This window comes from Bison bison, unplaced genomic scaffold (genome assembly GCF_000754665.1).
Source record: "Bison bison bison isolate TAMUID 2011002044 unplaced genomic scaffold, Bison_UMD1.0 scf7180017864452, whole genome shotgun sequence".
Lineage (NCBI taxonomy): Eukaryota > Metazoa > Chordata > Mammalia > Artiodactyla > Bovidae > Bison > Bison bison.
In genome coordinates this window covers 10,115,301-10,121,826 of record NW_011495014.1, presented here as the reverse complement: position 1 = coordinate 10,121,826, position 6,526 = coordinate 10,115,301, and the positions used below count along the sequence as shown (strand labels likewise).

The 6,526-nt window shown below is 41.3% G+C and overlaps 1 protein-coding gene across 1 annotated transcript in view; it reads left to right on the top strand.

The window, feature by feature from the left end:
- The window catches only part of TANC1 (tetratricopeptide repeat, ankyrin repeat and coiled-coil containing 1), a 256,069-nt gene that overhangs the window by 160,505 nt on the left and 89,038 nt on the right, over positions 1-6,526 (top strand). The gene's annotated exons all lie outside the window — the stretch shown is intronic.

Here is a 6,526-nt window from a genome sequence, read left to right as displayed (position 1 = left end):
TTTTTTTTAGTTCTCCATCATTTTAGAATATTTTAACAACAGGCTTTGGCTGAAAAGCTGAAACTGTAGCTGGACAAAGCTTATAATACCTAGCTTTCGTAAAAGCACTTGGTAGCTTTTGAAAGCTGCTTATTTTTTTAACATCAAAAGTTTTTCTTTAGAGAATGTTGAAGTAGAGACCAAAAAACCCTCCAAATTGATTAATACCTTTTCATGAAGACACTTTATATTTTGCTTTTTTCCTTCTATCTGAAAATACATGTAACAGACAAAAGCTCTAGCATTTTGTAGATATATTAATAGCACTTTATTTATTTTAATTGATTCAAGAATGGACCTGTTCGTTCCTGTCAGTGGGGGTGTTTCCCCAACTCACAACTCTAAAGTCTTTGTGTGTTTTGAGTTTATATCCTATTTTGCTGCAGAAACACATGATTAAGAATTCTGAGGAATGTGGAGAAGCCTATTGTACCTCCAATATGGACACAAGTTTATGTAGTAATGATGAAAGAGAAAAGTCACCCGTATCTCCACCTTAGAAGAAATGGCATCCTTGTTTCTCTAATTGTGGGTGGGAAAGAGTACAGCTCTCCTTTTGTTTTCTGCCACCATGTGTGCATTTCATGTGTTGGCCAGGGCATAGTGGGGAGTGGGTATGAAGTGTAAAATGTGATAGGAACATGGAGTGGGGTGGTGGTGGTGACAGTAAAGTTAAAAATAAGCTGAGTGAAGGGTTGGCAGAAAATGAAAATCAGAAAGAGGTGTTCGGAGCGGGTGGGGGCCGAGGTGGGACCAGCAGCCCCACCGTTTTTCCTTCTGTCCAGGCATGCAGTCATTTGGCTTCTGTGAGAGACTCACACTAGGATTTGTGCTGGGGAGGGGCAGGGTGCCAGGGGTGTGGTCTTGCAGAGGGGAGGATCCGTGGTGCTGCCTGGTTAGAACAGCCAGAGAACCTGCAAACATGAGGACCCTCCTGGTTGTGAATTCACATGTGCCCAGTGTCTGTGGGCTGATCTGTTCTCTCACTTCTATTCTGGGTATCAAAAAGAAAATGGAAACGTGTTCCTCTGAAGTGAATATCAATAATCTGAGTTTGTGAGCTGTCTGCCCATTTCAGACTAAGCCTGCCAACCCCTGCCCTTGTCCCCATTTGCCTGTGGAGTCCTGGTTGGTTACGCCCCTGGCATTTGACTGGTGTAGACTGCCTGATAGGACCCCTTGTTCCATGGGCGGGAGTCCTGTTGAGGTCCTGTCTAGTGTTTAGGACTCCCCCTGGGGTAAGAATGAGGACAAATAGGATTTTTGTTGGGCAAAGAAATGAGGTTATAAATAGTTCCCACTGTCAACTCTTCTCCCCTTGTTCAAGGCAGAATTGACTTTCTTAGGGGAGAAGGTGTTCTTGTGCTTGGCTGCCAGCTGAGGTAAATTCAAGCACAGTGATTGATGTTGCTGATGTAGCCAGCAGTCTGCAGACACGCTTACTCCTGAGACCCTTGCTCTTGCATTTAGGCTCATCCTTCTCAATGGGGACTGACATTGTGACATACCTGGGCTGCGAATACATACCAGGGATTTCCAGAAGTTTGCCTAGAATTAAGAAGCAGGGTACATTTCCTCTTTTTTTAGGTGTCTGGGAAAGGGATGTAGTTCATGCTTGTGGGCATGTAGTTTTTCATGGGTTGCCATGGTGCTGGTGGGATCCCCATCAGAGTTATCTGTTGGTAGATAAAGAGGTGGTTGCCTAACAAAATTTAGCTTGATAATTAGTAAAGGATGGCATGTTTTGTAATTCCCCACAGACTCCTTTACATTTCTGTGGGGTTAATGAAGTTTGCCATATTAAAGTATAAATTTTATGTCCAGGTCATTGAATCTGGAGCAAATGGAAACTAATTGAGTCTGAGTATTCATCCAAACATGTACAGATGCATGATGAGCTAAATCCTAATTTCTAGGCTTTCAGAGCAGTAGTATCACTGAAGTTTTAATTTAAACCTTGGGCGTATACTTCACATACTTCTTTTGGGCATTTTTAAAAAAAAGTCTCTAAGACACTCTTCTGGATGCTGTCAGTAATAGCATTTTGGTATTCACCAGTCTGACGAACTATGCTTTTGAAATTTTTCATGGATTTGTGAAATATCAGGTTATTCCTAGATGTTTGAAATTCCCTTCCCAGACTAAACTGCCTTGCTTTATGGTTGTGTGGCTCCATAAATCCTTGACTCTTAGCTTTCTGAAATTTAAAGTAAAACAAAAACAGTGAGCACTTGAAATTTATTCATTTATTTATAAACAGTTGTATTTGTAATCTGCATATTTTAGCCATCTGGGAAGTGGGAAATATGATATGGCAGGCGAACATTTTTGTTACAAGCAAAGAACCTGTTTATTAAAGTTTACACTAACCTGCAAACCTTTTTATGGAAAGATTTTACTTTATTCAGTATTTTTAAATGTATTGGAAAAACAGCATTTTTTCTTAGTCCTCAAACAAAATATAATCCCCTTTTTCCTGTCAAATGATCCTAATAAGCTTATATATAAAGTAAGTTCTTCACAAATAAGCTTCCTATTATTAGGCCAACATATTGTTTATGGGGAAAATGCCACCCACAGAACAATACCTCTGCTTTAAGGGAAAACTAAAAAAACAGATAAATTAGGGAGGATTATTTAACTGTAATAGGATTCACAGCTATGTTTTTCTTGAATTTGGGGCAGCCATAATCTGTTTAGGTTTGCTTCGATCTATCCTTGCTCCTTGAGCAAGCTTTGATGGGAAAGGGTGAGAGAGTTTTAGTCTTATGAGTCATTATTTGATGAAGATCAATCCAAAATATGATACAACTTTTTTTCTAGCCATCTGGTTAGCAAATAGAACTAACATATGAAACAGAAAAATAATGAAATGCAGAACTATCTTACTGGGAGGAGTGAATCCTTTTTTAGATATATTTCAGTAAATATTGATACCTTATGTTTTTGATGACTATTTTAGACATTCAGAAAGATGTAGAGAATGAAAAAGGTATGAAGAATATGATACCTGTCTAACCACTACTCAGTTTAAGAAAGAAAGCATGACTTTTTTTCCTCCTGATTACACTGCTCTTGCTTTCCCAAGAGGTAACATTGCTCCTGCTAATTTAAATTCCAGCTTCTTAGAATGGTGTTGCGCTACTTGACCAATGGTTGAATAAGGTTTTAGCTCGATAGAAGCATAGAAGGGGAAACATCCCTGGTATGTGTGCAGTGGAACAGAGACTAGAGTAGAATAGCCATTCGTTCTGCATTTCCTTGAATAAAAAATTCTTGTGCTGTGAAAAGAATTGTGTTGGATGCTATTTGAGATAGCTTTTCAAGCATAGATCCTTTTCTCTTGGAGCCTTAGAGTCTGGGCAGGGATTAGAGATTCATATATACAGAGTAGCTATAGTATGGGGGCGGGGGAGTAGTGTTGACTAATCTAAGCTGTGTGACAAATCCAGTGCAGATGGAGATGCTGTGCCAGGAAAGACTTGCTTGGAGTCCTGTGCATTAAGATTCACCTGTCAGCAAAGTTTAGGATGGAGTGGGGGCAGGAAGGGGACTGCAGTCATAGAGAATGGTTAGAAAATGATTTCAATAGTTACGTGAGAGACTAAGATCTCAAATTATCCATAGAACACGATCAGGAAAGAAGTGAGGGGTAGGAAGATTCCCGAGAGATTGCAAGGACATGGAAGCTGTAAGAGACAAAGATGATGACTTCAGAGTTTTGAGACTACATTAAATGGACACTGGAAGAGAAGTACCTGTCCATTTTGGTTTGAGTTTGGTTTCAGGCGTGTTGAGTTTGAGGTTTGGAAACATCCAGGCAAAGATGTCCTCTGAATAGCTGGAAAAATAAAACTGGGGCTTAAGAGTTCAGGAGGAAACCTGGGTAGCCTTTTGCCTAGAGTGGATGTGATGAGACAAGGTGTATTACACTATGGAAATCAGTCCTGAGTATTCATTGAAAGGACTGAGGCTGAAGCTGAAACTCCAATACTTTGGCCACCTGATGCGAAGAACTGACTCATTAGAAAAGACCCTGATGCTGGGAAAGATTGAAGGAGGGAGGAGACAGGGATGACGACAGAGGATGAGATGGTTGGATCGCATCACCGTCTTAATGGATATGAGTTTGTGTAAGCTCTGGGAGTTAGTGATGGACAGGGAAACCTGGAGTGCTGCAGTCCATGGGGTCTCAAAGAGTTGGACACACAATTGAGCGACTGAACACTAGGAAAAAGGTCACTGAAAGAAGAGCCCTAAAAACCTTTGATATTTTATTCTTGAGCTGTGAATAACATGGAAGAAGCACAGCTAAAGGGTAGAAAAACCAACAAGACCACACAGTATCCGTAAGTTTCCCTTCTATCTGATGTGAAAGTTGTTCCTTCCTTCCTTGGAGGACAGAATATGTGCCAAGGTCAAAAATATACAGGAGGCTTCCAGTTCAAGATGGTGGAGTAGAAGGACAGGCATTTACATCCTCCTGCGAGAGCACCAAAGTTGCAACTAGCTGTCGAACAGCCATTGACGGGAGGACACTGGAACCCACCAAAAAAAGATACCCTATGTCCAAAGACAAAGAAGAAGCTGCAGCAAGAGGTAGGAAGAGCGTAATCATGATAAAATCAAATCCCGTATCCACCAGGTGGGTGACACACAGACTGGAGAAAAATGCCAAAGAAGTTCTCACACTATTGTGAAGGTTCTGAACCCAACATCAGGCTTCCCAGCCTGGGGATCCTAAAAAGGGACTGGCAATCCCCAGGGAATATGACCTTAAGGACCAGCAGGATTTGATAATAAGCTTTCCAGAGGACTGAGGGAAATAGAGATGCCAGTCTTGGAGAGCACAAACAAAATTTTGCATGCACTAAGACCCAGAGGAGGGAAGCAGTGACGCCCCAGGAGACTGAACCAAAAACCTGCTAATGTTGGAGGGCCTCCTGTAGAGGTGTGGGTCGGCAGGGGCAGAGGCATGGGTCGGACAGGGGCATTGGAAGGTCCCCCTTGGTGTATACGCTGTTGGTATTAGCCATTAACCCTACCATAGAGCCTGTAGACCCCAGGGCTGGGGAAAAACTCAGTCCAAACAACTACCAGGGAGGGAGCCCAATCCCACTCTTTAGCAGATAATTGGATTAAAGCTTTACTGAGCAAGGCCCTGCCCACCAGAGCAAGACCCAGTTTTCCCCATCTCCAGTGCCTCCCATCAAGAAGCTTACACAAGCCTCCTTAGAATCCTTTATCAGAGGGCAGACAGAAGCAGCAAGAAGCACAGTCTCACAGCAGCTAAAACAAAAACCATATTACAGAAAGCTAGTCATGATGAAAAAGAAGGAAGTTATGTCCCAGATGGAGAGACAAGATAAAATCCCAGAGAAACAACTAAATGAAGTAAAGATAGGCAACTCTCTAGAAAAAGAATTCAGAATAATGATAGTGAAGATGATCCAGGATCTTGGGAAAAGAATGGAGGCAAAGATTGAGAAGATGCAAGAACATAGGCAAAACACTCTCCGACATACATCACAGCAGGATCCTCTATGACCCACCTCCCAGAATATTGGAAATAAAAGCAAAAATAAACAAATGGGACCTAATTAAACTTAAAAGCTTCTGCACATCAAAGGAAACTATTAGCAAGGTGAAAAGACAGCCTTCAGAATGGGAGAAAATAATAGCAAATGAAGCAACTGACAAACAACTAATCTCAAAAATATATAAGCAACTCCTACAGCTCAACTCCAGAAAAATAAACGACCCAATCAAAAAATGGGCCAAAGATCTAAATAGACATTTCTCTAAAGAAGACATACAGATGGCTAACAAACACTTGAAAAGATGCTCAACATCACTCTTTATCAGAGAAATGCAAATCAAAACCACTATGAGGTACCATTTCACACCAGTCAGAATGGCTGCGATCCAAAAGTCTACAAATAATAAATGCTGGAGAGGGTGTGGAGAAAAGGGAACCCTCTTACACTGTTGGTGGGAATGCAAACTAGTACAGCCACTATGGAGAACAGTGTGGAGATTCCTTAAAAAACTGGAAATAGAACTGCCTTATGATCCAGCAATCCCACTGCTGGGCATACACACTGAGGAAACCAGAAGGGAAAGAGACACGTGTACCCCAATGTTCATCGCAGCACTGTTTATAATAGCCAGGACATGGAAGCAACCTAGATGTCCATCAGCAGATGAATGGATGAGGAAGCTGTGGTACATATACACAATGGAGTATTACTCAGCCATTAAAAAGAATACATTTGAATCAGTTCTAATGAGGTGGATGAAATTGGAACTTATTATACAGAGTGAAGTAAGCCAGAAGGAAAAACATAAATACAGTATACTAACGCATATATATGGAATTTAGAAAGATGGTAACGATAACCCTGTATACGAGACAGCAAAAGAGACACTGATGTATAGAACAGTCTTATGGACTCTGTGGGAGAGGGTGGGAAGATTTGGGAGCTGG